General features: G+C 39.6%; 1 long non-coding RNA gene across 2 annotated transcripts in view; it reads right to left on the reverse strand.

Annotated features, from left to right (window-relative positions):
* Nucleotides 1-12,670, reverse strand: part of LOC124246149 (uncharacterized) — a 51,887-nt gene extending 39,217 nt beyond the window's left edge. For both annotated transcript variants that reach the window (XR_006890399.1, XR_006890398.1), the window contains exon 1: nt 12,538-12,670. This is a non-coding gene — a long non-coding RNA (uncharacterized LOC124246149). The remainder of the gene's footprint in view (nt 1-12,537) is intronic.
* Between the last annotated feature and the right edge of the window lie 1,922 nt (nt 12,671-14,592).

Here is a 14,592-nt window from a genome sequence, read left to right on the forward strand (position 1 = left end):
TTTTCTGGGATATTGAAACCTGAGATTGGAATTGAGCCACAGTCTGAACTGAAGATAAATGAGGTGGGGTGACTGAACTAGAGGAGACTTAGAAACACATACACATACATACACACACACACACACAGATACACTGTCAATACCATTTTGAATCTACTTCGTTTCCCCATGAAATTGAATACAATGAATACTTTTCCAAGGTAATGAATGTCCGTGCACATACATGTGCACTAACATCTTCATCATCAAGAGGGGCTTTCGAGTGAGTACCCAGGGGCCACAATATCAGGAGAGAGCAAAATACTCATTTCTCCAGCTGTGGAAGCCCATCTTCTGTAAAAGGGAGGCTGCTCTGTGTTCTCTAGGAAGGGCAGGGGATGGAGCCTCATTGCCATTCTCCCACTTATCTGGAGAGAGGACTTAGGCTCTGTGAGCCTCAGCTTGGCCATCTGTGAAATGGGACTCAATGTACCTGATGCTTTCATCACAGAGCTGTCCTGAGGGGTTAATGAGAAAACCTGCCCAGAGTACATGGCATGTGGTGGGACTTCAATGGCCCTTTAAATGTTGGGACACAGCAGTAGGGACAGGTTAAGCCTCAGGACTAAGGCAGGCACTGTGAGGAGTCATTTCTAATTGTTTCCCATATGAGAATATACATATCTTTATGAAAGAAGCACATATCTCTCTAATATACCTTGACTTCAAAGTTTTAGAGACACAAGATTCTCTACTTTCTTGGATGTTTCAGAAGCTCCTAAGAGCTGCTCCACATCGTGCCTCTGCACAGACCCTAATCCAGTTCCTCACCTGGTGAGCTCAGTGAGAGATGGCACCAGGCCAGTGAGGTATAGTTTTGGCCTAATTGCTGCTGTGGACCGACCCATATCTTACTACATTTATAGGAAAATTCTGGACCTGTCGCAGTCACCGGTGCAGGGGTCCTCAGATCATGCATGATCCAGCCACGTCACACCAAGGTTTCAGCCTTCTGCTGCCTCCCTGAGAGTCAAAAATCCAAAAATTACCGGGGCTGGCCCCGTGGCCGAGTGGTTAAGTTCACGCGCTCCGCTGCAGGCGGCCCAGTGTTTCGTTGGTTCGAATCCTGGGCATGGACATGGCACTGCTCATCAGACCACGCTGAGGCAGCGTCCCACATGCCACAACTAGAAGGACCCACAACGAAATATACAACTATGTACCGGGGGGCTTTGGGGAGAAAAAGGAGAAAAATAAAATCTTTTTGAAAAAAAAAAATCCAAAAATTACCAGCATTTCTTTGACATAAAATTCTCCATTCTTTGATTCACTAGTACCTAACTATATATTGGGCTTAAAACTTATACTATTCCATTGGAGGTATCTCATTAAGTCTATGGCAGAAGTAAGAGGAAAAGAAGGCAAATGATTACATGGGCAATTTCAGGGGTTAAACCCAAGGTGAGATGGCTTTTGTGCATTAATTTTTAAACTTTCAAGGAACAGAAGATTTTAAAAAATTCTTCTTTGGTCCCTTCATTCCCATGCAGCCACAAGCCTTTCTTTCTCTCTCCACTCTCCTTCAGAATCAAAGTTCCAGAAAGAGTTTTCTACATTCCCTGTTAACAATCTTCTTTCCCACTGACTACTTCTGTTAGTGCACTATGGCTTCTGTCCCCATGATTCAATGAACATGATCTCACCAAGGTCACAAGTCACCTTTTTGTCACTAGGTCCAGATATTTTTTATAAACATATTAACATACTGAGTATTACTTTTAATAAGCTCCGAAAATATACATGATTGTGCAGACTGCTTCTGTCACTTAACAACAAATCTTTGAGTTTCCCAGGCTCTGGAGCATGAAGTGTTGGGTACAAATCCAAGCTGTCCTGCTCCCTAATGTGCAGTCATGAGCCAAGTCCTTATTTCCTCTGCCTCTCAATTTTTCATCTGTAAACTGGAGATTAGCAACAGTGTCTACCTCATAGGGGGTCTGTGAGCACTGAATGACTCAATACATCAAAAGCACTTGGCACATAATAAATTTTAATCATCTTTCTTTCTATGTCTTTATTGGAATTACTCTCTCCATAGCATAAAAAATAGGGTAGAGACTGACGTTTATTCACAATTGGTGACATTTGGGGTATGTTGTTACTGATTGTATTAGATGCCTGAGGCCACCATGACAAATTACCATGAACTTCGTGGTTTAAAACATCAGAAATGTGTTCTCTCATAGTTCTGAGGACAAGAAGTCTCAGATCAAGGTGTCAGCAGGCCCATGCTCCCTCCAAAGGCTTTAGGGGAGAATCCATCCTTACCTCTTCTAGTGTTCGGTCGCTTCTAGAGCAACTTGGTTTGTGGCAGCATGACTCCAGTCTCTGCCTCTGTCTCCACATGGCCTTTTTCCCTGTGTGTGTGAAATCTCCCTCTCCTTTCTCTTAGGTGAGCCCTAAATCCTAGGTGATTTCACCTCAATATCCTTACCGAATTAGATCTGCAAAGGCCCTATTTCTTATACTGGTCACGCTCACATGTGAAGGGGTTAAGAACTGGACATATCTTTTCGGGGGACACAACTCAACCCACTACAATGAGACAAGCAGGTTATTAAACTACATGTGAGATGAGATCTTATCTTTTGTAGATAAATATACAAATACATGCAAATATGCATAAATATATAAACACTCACGCAAGAAAACTTCTGGAAGAATATAATGCAGATGAAAACATTCAGGGCTTATCTTTGGTTGGTATGTCTGGGGTAATGATTTTTTCCCTTTTATACATTAACTATTTTTACCTAAAATAAATACCTATTGCTCTTTCAACTATATAAAAAAATAGCAGGGAAGCAAGACCATTCCTAGCCCACTCACAAGAAAGCCTTTAGAATGTCCTTGAGGGACAGGAAGGGAGATGAGATGTTGGGGAACACTGCTAGATTATAACAGGACACATTTCCTTCTAATGCCAAACCACAGTGATTATTATCAATATTTTGAATTCCTGCCTATTTGACTAGGAAAAGAGTTGTAACTCAATTTGATTTATTTTGTTTAGCCTTGATTAACAGTGAGGTTGAAAGTCTTATCAGACAAGAACCATCAGCGGCCACACAGAATCTGTTCAAATCTTAGTCTGTCGCTTGCTAGCACTACCCTCACTGTGCCTCAGTTCCCTGATGTTTAAAGGTGAGCAACGGCAGCTCCCCCTCATGGGTTGTGGTGAGGTTGAAGTGAGTAAGTATTGGGTTAGCACTTATAACAATGTTGGGCACAGAGGAAGTCAGCAATAAATACTAACCACTACTGAGTCTTTAATGACCGTGTTGAACAGCTAAGTTAACCAATCATGGAACTGTCTTTCCATCAGATTTCTTGGTAAATGATATAATAAATCCTATTATTGTCCTAAAAAAAAAGGAATAAGAGGATGATTGATTTCTTTTCCTCACCATCCTCAGGTGTCTCATCCTATAAAGAAATTACACCAAACTTTATCCCTTATTTAAATATGTACACATTTCATTTCCCGCTGCTTCAAATCCAACTGATCTCTATGAGATGTTCATGCTAAAGTCACGTCTTTTGTGGGAGGGGAGCCAATACATACATTTGATGAAGTACTACATGCTAGAGACATTCTATAGGTATGCTCACTTTACAGATAACCAAGATCAGGCTTATAGAGGGTAACTCACTACTACAGGGTTACACACACCTAGTTAGAGGTAGGAATGCAATTCTACTTATTTATATATATGTATATGATATTTTATAAGATTATACAAAAACACATACACATAGACACATATATAGTGTTTCAATGCCAGGAAATTCATTAATATAACCTATTGTATTAACAGAGCCAAAGAAAACAATCATATCATCATCTCCATAGATTAAGAAAAGCTATTTGACAGTACTAATGTCCATTCATGTTTTATTAAAAGTGAAGAAAATAGGAATTGGCTGATACTTTCTTAGCATGACAATATATACACACATTCCAGCCAAAAAGCCAGCAACCTATTTAATGAGGAAATACTGGTGGTCTTCCTGATAAATACAAGAATGAGACAAGATGCTAACTTATCTCCTGTAATGTTTGACATTTTGTAGGAGATATTTTACAATGTAAGTGAAAAAGCAAGCAATTAAAAGCAAAAGGAAGAGGTAAAATCTATGTTTGCTGATGATATCATTACACATTGGAAAACTCAAAGAAAAAATGGAAAAATTACACCAAACAAAAAGAGAATTTAGTAAAGCAGTTTATACCATTAACATCCAAAATCAATAGCCTTCCCATGTACAACTAAAAAAACCTAGAAGATATAATAAAAGAAAGAAAATGGCTGGACATAAACTTAAGAAGCAATGTTCAAAACCTATTTAGAACACAAAACTAGATTTTAGCAAATAGAAAAAGATATGATATTCTTTTTTTCTTTTTTTGGTGAGGAAGATTCACCCTGAGGTAACATCTGTTGCCAATCTTCCTCTTTTTATTCTTGAGGAAGATTACCCCTGAGTGAACATCTGTGCCAATCTTCCTCTATGTCGTATGTGTGATGGCTCCACAGCACGGCTGATGAATGCAGTAGGTCTGTGCCTGGGATTCAAACCCGTGAACTCCAGCCACCAAAGCAGAGCACACAGAACTTTAACCACTGGGCCACAGGGATGGTCCCAATGGTATTCTTGAGTAAGGAGACTCAATATCATAAGGATGCTAATTTCTCCAAAGTAATTTATTAATTTAATGTGTTTCAAATTAAATACCATTAGCATTTTGGTGTGAATTTAGACAATCATACTAGATAATAATTTAGTTGATTATCAGATTTATTTGGATGAAAAGACAGCAAGAATTGTCAAATAAACCCTGAAAAAGAAGCACGGTGGGAAGGGGTGGCAGCTAGTCCTAGCAGATACTAAAACATATAGTAAAGAGGGGCTGGCCCCGTGGCCGAGTGGTTAAGTCCACGCGCTCCGCTGCAGGCGACCCAGTGTTTCGTTGGTTCGAATCCTGGGCGCAGACATGGCACTGCTCATCAAACCACGCTGAGGCGGCGTCCCACATGCCACAACTAGAAGGACCCACAATGAAGAATATACAACTATGTACCGGGGGGCTTTGGGGAGAAAAAGGAAAAAATAAAATCTTTTTAAAAAAAAAAACAAACATATAATAAAGAATGTACGGTATAAGAGTGTGGTATTGTCCCATGAGTTGACAGAAAAACTAATGAAACAGAATAGAAAATATTGACCCAGGTCCAATTATATTCAGAAGTTTTGAATATGATCAAGGCAGCATTTTAAATCAGTGGAGATGTGACGGATGATTTAAGAACTGGTATTGTGATAACTAGATAACCATATGGTTAAAAAGGTAAAAAGAGATTCATTTCTCTGTCTTACATCAGGAGAAACTACAGATAGTTGAGATTTAAAAGTAAAAAAAATACATACAAGTACTAGAAGAAAACATGAATAAACACCTCTATAATCTGGAAGTGGAGGTAGCTTTCCTAACTATGACTCAAATTCCAGGCACATTAAGGAAGAAAAGATTGATAAATTTGACTACGTAAAAATAACAATAACTTTGCATGCCAAAACACATGCTAGCTAATGAAAAAGACACTGGGAAAGAGTATTTACAACCAATATCTCTAACAATGTTGATAATCCTTCTATAAATTAGTGTATCAATATAGAGTCATTAAAAACAGCAACCCTATCAAAGACGTGTAAAAAATATAAACAAGTAACAAAAAAATGCACAACGTCTTCAAATATACGAAAACAATCTCAAACTTGATTCAAGTAAGAGAGATGCAATTAAAACTACACTAAGGGGCCGGCCCCATGGTCGAGTGGTTGAGTTCGCATGCTCTGCTTCAGCTGCCCAGGGTTTCACTGGTTGGATCCTGGGCGTGGACATAGCACCGCTCATCAGGCCATGCTGAGGCGGCGTCCCACATAGCACAACCAGAGGCACTCACAGCTAGAATATATAACTATGCACTGGGGGGCTTTGGGGAGAATAAAAAAAAAGATTGGCAACAGTTGTTACCTCATGTACCAGTCTTTAACAACAACAAAAAACACACTAAGATACAATTTCTAAACTATTAGATTGGCAAATCCAAAGGTTTATCAACACACTCATTTGGTGAGGATGGGAAAATTACAACCTTTCATACATTACTCACAGGGATGCAAAATTAGGTATGATTACTGTAGTAGGCTTAACTATTGGCTTCCAAAGATATCAGGTCCTAATCCCTGAAATTTCTAAATATTACCACATATGGAAGAAGAGTCTTTGCAGATGTGATTAAATTAAGGATTTTGAAATGGGGGAGATTATCCTGGATTATTAAGGTAGGCCCTAAATGCAATCACAAGTGTCTTTTAAGAGAGAGGCAGAGATAGAATTGACACAGACAGAAGAGAAGTCAATGTGACCAAGGAGACAGAGGTTGGAATGATGCAGGCACAAACCAAGGAATGACAACAGCCACTAGAAACTAAAAGAACCAAGGAATGGATTCTTCCCCAAAGCCTTTGAAATAAACATAGCTCTGCTGACCGCTAGATTTTGGCCCAGTGAATCTAATTTTGGACTTATGGCCTCCAGAACAGTGACAGAATTAATTTCTGTTGTTTATAGATACCAAGTTTGTGGCAGGTTGTTACAGCAGCAATAGGAAACTAATACAACTACTGTGGAGAGGAATTTGATAAAATCTAGCAAAACTATATATGCCCTTACTCTTTGACTCAGAAATCCCATGTCCAGAAATATATATACAACTAAATATATACTTTACATATATTAAATATATAAATGAAATATGTATGTATATTTATATATTATAGATATTATATACATATATCTTATATATAAAGTATATATAAAGGTAAACTGGCAGTGACACAAAAAGATTATAGATATAGATATTCACTCTGGTGCTATTTGTACAGTAGTCTCCCCTTATCTGTGGTTTCACTTTCTGCAGTCTGTTACCCTCGATCAACTGTGGTCCAAAAATATTAAATGGAAAATTCTCTACATCACAATGCCTACATCATTTACTTCACCCTATCTCATCACGTAGGCATTGTATCTTCTCACATCATCATCATCATAAAGATGAATACAGTACAATAAGATATTCTGAGTGTGAGATCACATTCACATAATTTTTATTACATATAATGTTACAATTATTCTATTTTATTATTGGTTATTTTTGTTAATCTCTTATTGTGCCTAACATAAATTAAACTTTATCATACGTATGTATGTATAGGAAAAAACATGGTATATATAGGGTTCAGTACTATCTACAGTTTCAGACATCCACTGGACATCCCCTGTGGCTAAGGCGGGGACTACTGTATAGCAAAAGAATGAGAAGAACCTAAATATCCATCAATTATGTGCTGGATGAGTAAGCTTGTTCAATCACAAAACAGTATATATACTATGTAATATTAAAGAAGAATTATGAGTATCTCCACATAGAGTTATGGAGGGATCTTCAAGATATACTGTTAAGTGAAAATGTCAGTGTACACAAAGGAATGTACAGAATGGTACATTTTATCTGAAAATTGGAGAAATGTAAACATATAAAATTTTACTTATATTAAAAATAAAAGGAAAGGATTTCTGATTGGGGACAGATGGAGTAGACACATTTTTCCCTATGTCTTCTGATAGATACAGCTAAAACCTCTGGATTTTATAGGAAAAACAAAAATAAGAAGACTCTGAAAGGTAGAGAGAAAAAAGACAGAATGGCTAGGGACTTTGGGAAGCAACTAATGGCATGGCATTGAATTCCCTTCGTTTTATTTGTGCCCCATATATGCCAGACTGGATGCAGGAGAAGCAGGAGACCCAAAAATGCCAACAGGAAAAGATAAAAAGAGCTTCAAGAAAAGACAAAGAACCAGAAAAGGGGAAATCTAGAAAGAAAGAAAGCTTTTAGACAACAACTACCCTACCTCAGATAAACACCACAGAATGAAACACAGCTCCACCCCCATAATGCCAGCAAAGGCTGAGTGGGGAATGTGGATTCCCTGTTCACTTGATTGTAACCAGGCACCCCTCCCCACCCTCTGGGATGGTATCAGAGAAGACTGCATGTGGAACAGGGACTTTCATCCCTGCTAGTGGAAATGAACACAGCCCTCCATGGTGTCAGTGGAGACCACGCAGGGAGCCTGGCTTCCATCCACACCCAGTCATAATGAGGCACCTTCCTCTCCTCTCTGATAGAAAGGAAGGCACCCTTCCCCTCCTCTCTGGGCTGATGTCACCAGAAGCCAAGTGGGACAGTAGAACTATCATGACCATCCTGTGATGAGGAGGCTTCCTCCTTTCCACAGTGTCAGGGGAGGCCACATGGAGGGCAGTAAGGAAGTGTCTTCCCCTTCTTACCACGGTGGTGTCAGTGGAGGCCTGGTGGGGAGTGTAATCCCACCTCCACTAAGCAGTAACAAGTCACTCCTTCCCTTCCACTCTCATGCCCTGCCCCTCATGTAGGTAGAGGTTGCATGGGGAACCTGGACTTTTATACCCACCAGGCAATAAATGAGCTTCTCCCCCTATGGTGTCAGTGGAGGCCACATGGGGAACAGCAAGGGTATATGCTTCTTCTCTAAGCCAGGGTAGTGTAGGCGGAGGCCTGGTGGGGAGCCTGAAATCCCACAACTGCCAAATGGTAATGAGGCATCTCTTCCCCTTCCACCCCAAATCCAGTGTCAGAGAAGGCTGAGTGGGGAACCAGGACTTTCATCCCCACTTGGCTATTATGAGACTGTGATCCCCTTCCTCCACTGGCGTGGTGTCACCGAAGCCTTGCTAAAATAGATGATTTAATTAAGATCCAGAGTCTAATTACATAATATCCAAAATACCCCAGATACAGACAAAATTCCCTCTTCTATCCAAGAACTGGGAAAATCTTAACTTGAATGAGAAAAGACAATAAACAGATGCCAACATCAAGATGACACAGATTTTGGAATTACCTGACATGGATTTTGAAGGAATCATAGAAATGGCTCAATGAGTAAATACAAACATGTTTGAAAACAAAGAAAAATAGAAAGTCTCAACAAAGAAATAGAAGATACACAGAAGAAGTGAATGGAAATTTTAGAATTGAAACATTCAATAACTGAAATAAAAATTCAGTGGATGAATGAAACAGTGGAATGGAGAGGAGAGAAAAAAGAATCAGTGAACATGAAGATAGAACAGAACTTACCCAATTTGAACAGAAGGAAAACAGACTAAAAAAAATAGAGCAAAATATCAGAAACCTGTGGTACTATAACAAAAGATGTAATATTCGTATCATTGCTGTCTTGGAATAGAAGAGAAAAAGTACATGGCACAAAAAGTATTTGAAGGAAAAATGGCTGACAAACTTCAAATTTGGCAAAAGACAAACCTACAGGTTCAAAAAGCCATGCAGACTCCAAACAGGATCATCCCAAAGAAATTCATGAAACACATACATCATAATCAAACTTAGGAAAATTAAACACACAAAAAAATCTTGAAAGCAGGGAGAAAGAAATGACATAATTACCTATGAGATAAAAACAATGTGGAGGACAGAAAATTTCTCATAAGGAACCATAAAGTACAGAAGAAAGTGGCACATTTTTCAAGTGCTGAAAGAAAAGAACTGCCAACCTCAACTTTTAAACTTGCTCAACTTTCAAGGCATTGAAGATTAAAAAATCCCTCCTTGGATCCCTCATCCCCATGCAGCCACAAGCGCTCTCTCTCTCTCTCTCTCTGTCTCTCTCTTTCTCCCCCTTCAAAGTCTAGGTTGCAGAAAGAGTTTTCTACATTACGAGTTAATAGTCTTCACAGATTACTAGTATTACTTTGACACACAATTTCCATTCTTCCTTTCATTAATAGCTAAATATATATTGAACTCAAAACCCATACTGTTCCAGTGGAGCATCTCATTAACTCTAAAGTGGAAATAAGAGGGAAATATGGGAAAATTCAAGGGTTAAATCTGAGATGCGATGGCTCCTGCACATTAATTTTTATACTTTCAAGGAACTGAAGATTTTATTTTTATTCTATTGAGGTCATAATAGTTTATAACTGCGAAATTTCAGTTGTACATTATTATTTGTCAGTCACCATACAAATGTGCCCCTTTACCCCTTATACCCATCCTCCAACCCCCTTCCCCTCTGGTAATCACTAATCTCTTCTTTTTGCCCATGTGTTAATCTTCCACATATGAGTGAAATCATATGGTACTTGTCTTTCTGTCTGGCTTATTTCACTTAATAACACCCACAAGGTCCATCCATGTTGTTGTAAATGGGAGAATTTTGTCTTTTTTATGGCTGAGTAGTATTCCATTGTGTGTGTGTGTGTGTGTGTGTGTTTGTGTGTGTGTGTGTGTGTGTACACCACATCTTCTTTATCCATTCATCCATAGCAGGGCATTTGGGTTGCTTCCACGTCTTGGCTTTTGTGAATAATGCTGCAATGAACATAGGGGTGCATAAGTCTCTTTGAATTGTTGATTTCAAGCTCTTTGGATAAGTACCCAGTAGTGGGATAGCTGAGTCATATGGCATTTCTATTTTTAACTTTTTGAGAAATCTCCATACTGTTTTCCATGGTGGCTGTGCCAGTTTGCATTCCCATCAGCAGTGTATGAGGGTTCCTTTTTCTCTACATCCTCTCCAATATTTATTATTTTTTGTCTTGGTGATTATAGCCATTCTAACAGGTGTAAGGTGATATCTCAGGGTAGTTTCGATTTCCATTTCCCTTATGATGAGTGATGTTGAACATCTTTTCATGTGCCTCTTGGCCATCTGTATACCTTCTTTGGAAAAATGTCTGTTCATACCCTCTGCCCATTTTTTGATCAGGTTTTTCATTTTGTTGTTGTTGTTGTTGAGTTGTATGAGTTACTTTTATATTTTGGAAATCAACCCCTTGTCAGATACATGGTTTGAAAATGTTTTCTCCCACTTGGTAGGTTGTCTTTTCCTATGGTTCCTTGTTTACATCACTAACTTTCACTATAACTACTGTTGGATGACCTAACTGATTTTCTTGAGAATCTCTTGAAAGCACTTGGAACAACTGGTCTCAGAAAATAGCACTGCCGTTTCTCCACATGACCAAACAATAAGATGAAGGGTCATCCAGGATCCTGCCTTATCCTCACAAACCGCTCACACACAGCCACTGCAGGTCCTGCCTGCCCCACCTCCTACATGCCCTGTCCAGGGCCATCCCGTCCTCTGCACACTGCTGCAGCACTGGGCCAATCCACCCTCATCCCTCCCCCGGACTTCGGCAAGATCCCCCTAATGGTTATCCCCACAGCTCTCCTGTCCCTCTCCAGTCCATGCTCCACAGTGGCCAGAGTCACCTTGTGAGCACATGAATCAGAGCATGTAACCCCCATACTCTAACTGCCACCATCAGAAGGAACTCCAAACTCCTTATATACCCCCAAATGATGTGGCTCCTGTCTGCCCTTGGAGTTCATCTCCTACCATCTACACTTTGTCTGCCACGCTTCAGCCACTTGAGCTCGTTGTCTGCTCCTGGAACAACTGATGCCACGCACATCACAAGGGCACTGACCCAAAGGCCTGTCCAAGCCTGGCTTCTGTCATCAGGACTCAGCTCAAATGTCACTCCCTGAGAAAAAGCTTCATTGACAACTCCACCATAATAATCCATCATCATCACTTCAACTCTATTCATGTGTTCATTTTCTTCAAAGCAGTCATCCCCATATGGAATTGTCCCACTTATTGATAGGTTTACCTGGTCATTGCCAGAATGAAACTCCAGGGACCCTGCCTGTCTTGTTCTCTGAGCTGTGTCCCCAGTGCCTAGTTCAGTGCCTCACACATAAGTCACTGAATAAATATTATTTAAATGAAGGAATTGCTACCTATCTGACATTCCAGAGAGGACACAGACATTTAAAGCTGAGTGGCAGGAGAAACTGACAAAGACATTAGACATTAAAGGATTCAAAATGTTAAGAAGACCTTAGAGTTAATCTATAGCAGTGCTTTTCAAACTTGGATGAATACCTCAACCAACCAGAGAAATTGTTAAAAACGTAGGCATCTCCCATCGCACCTTCCTGGTTTTGATTCAGCATACCTAAGGTGGGCCTACGAGTCTGCAGTTTTAACAAGTACTCCATGACAATTTTGATAAAGTGCTCCATGGACCACACTTGGAAAATCATGACCTAAATATCTGGCATTTGTGTGCTATTAATTTGATGTCTGCCATGCAGAGTTCTATGACATCTGGGATGTCTCTGTTAATGTAATTACTCAAAAGTGCACTGGTCCTTTCCTCCCACCTATGACCACAGATTTCTTTCCCACATGGGATCACACTTAAACTCCAGAGTACTCCTTGGTGGTCAGCAGCACTGGGTATTGTTACCCTGCTGTATAGACAAATCTAGTGGAAGGGTAGTGACTTACCTAAGTGTCCCAATGATGGGACCTTGATCTCTTCACTCTTGCTCCAGGAATCTGTCTGCACACTTGACATCACATTTGGTTCTTCTCTATCAGCTCCTGTTTCTGAGGCTCAGAGTCCACACCCTTCTCTGATGGTCCACTAGAAGGAGAGTCAGGGGATAAGACGGCACATGGAATGGAGAAGAAAGTGACAGGATGGGAAGGCACATGAAAAACAGGAGAAAAAAGTGAGAATGTCCTTGCCTGTCCCCACTCAGTCCACTGGAAGCTGTTCAGTGACACTTGGCCTCTTCCCCAGCTCCATCACACAGCCCCCTCCCACACATGCAACGACACTGAAGCTCACACATCACGGAATTATGGACTGATCCCTGCTATCTATTACATTTCCAAGTATTCTCTCTGGTAGTCATGCTTTTATGTTAATGTCAGAGGCATCACACTAACAGAATTAAGGTTGCAAAGTTGGAATGGGGAACTAACATTGCTGATGACCTACTAGATGTCACATGCTGTAAGTTGTTATTTTTTATCTTCAAATTCTCAAAACAATGCTCTGAGGTGGCCATCATTACTTCCTTTCTACAGATGGGAGATAGGCTCAGAGAAGAACATACATGTTCAAAGTTGAGGGAGGTGTCAAATAGACACAGAGGCCAACAAGAAGGGCTAACACTGGCCAATTCTGGGATAATTTGAGTATCAAAATACGTAATGATAATAAACTCTTTGAGCAAAAAGTACGAATCTAGGTTTTCATACTGATAGAAATGAAAAGAATTAATTAATTAATGATAGAGGAAAAAGAGAAGGCTTAACCCTACATTCAAATGCTAACTAGTAATTATAGAAGGAATGACAGAATTGGAAAAGCAACAGCTGACAGAAACCATAGTAACAAGTGATTCAGGTAAGAATCATAAATGGATGCTCAGATTGCATCAAATCCCACAGCAGTCACTGAGTTACCATGGTAACCATTCTGGCCAAGTAAAGCTGGGGAAAAACAGACAATATCTACCGTGATTAGGTTCCAATATGTCTTAGGAATTGAACAGGACTGACAATACACAGTAATTAACCTCAAGTATCCTTCACAATAAAGATTCCTGGTAGCTTCAGCAATACACACATACATGCATACATACATACATACATACATACATACATGCTCTCTCTTTCTCTCTCTCCTCTTCTCTCTCTCTTTCTCTCTCTCCCCTTCCTCCCCGACTCCCGAGTCTCTCTCATCACCCAAGTTCCCAGGAATTCACTGAAGCAGATTCGCTGCAGTGAAAAGAACAAAAGCCCCACAATTTAACACAGTCATTTCTGACCACACACATAAATTTCAAACTACTTTAGTGATGGATTTTTCTGTAGATGACCTGTAGAACTGTCTCTGGGACATTCTTCCCCCTGGTTTTAGTAGACTGCCAATACTAGTAAAAGTTGACCTGGAAATAGAGGCAAATGTATATTATACATCAAGTACCTTTTCTATCTTAGAGTAGCCTGTGCTTTCAACCAAAAAGATTCCTCAATGGCTACTGTTGAACATTTGGCCACTGACAGTTCAGTGAAAATAAAATACATGGAAATTTTAATTTAAAATACTGTTATTTACAATAGCAACAAGTATGAGATACTTATGAATAATCTGTCCATGGAATGTGCAATGCCTGTACATTGAACACTACTAAACATTGCTCAGAGACATTAAAGAAGATCTAAATAAATAGAGAGACATACCATCTTCATAGTTTCCAAGACTCAGCATTGCTAAGATATCTATTTCCCTCAAACTGATCTATAGATTCAATGCAATCTCAATAAAAGTCCCAGCAGACACTTTTTTTAAAAGAAATTGACAGGATGATTCCTAATTTCATGTGGAAATGAAAAGAACCTAGACTGTGAAGAACTTTGAAAAGAACAGGGTTAGAGGATAAATGCTACCTGATTTTAAGACTCATTATAAATTTATAATATCCAAGACAGTGTGGTATTGGGGTGAAGGTAGAAATGTATATCAAAAGAACAAAATAAAGAGTCCAG

Source organism: Equus quagga, chromosome 10 (assembly GCF_021613505.1).
Source record: "Equus quagga isolate Etosha38 chromosome 10, UCLA_HA_Equagga_1.0, whole genome shotgun sequence".
Taxonomy (NCBI): Eukaryota; Metazoa; Chordata; class Mammalia; order Perissodactyla; family Equidae; genus Equus; species Equus quagga.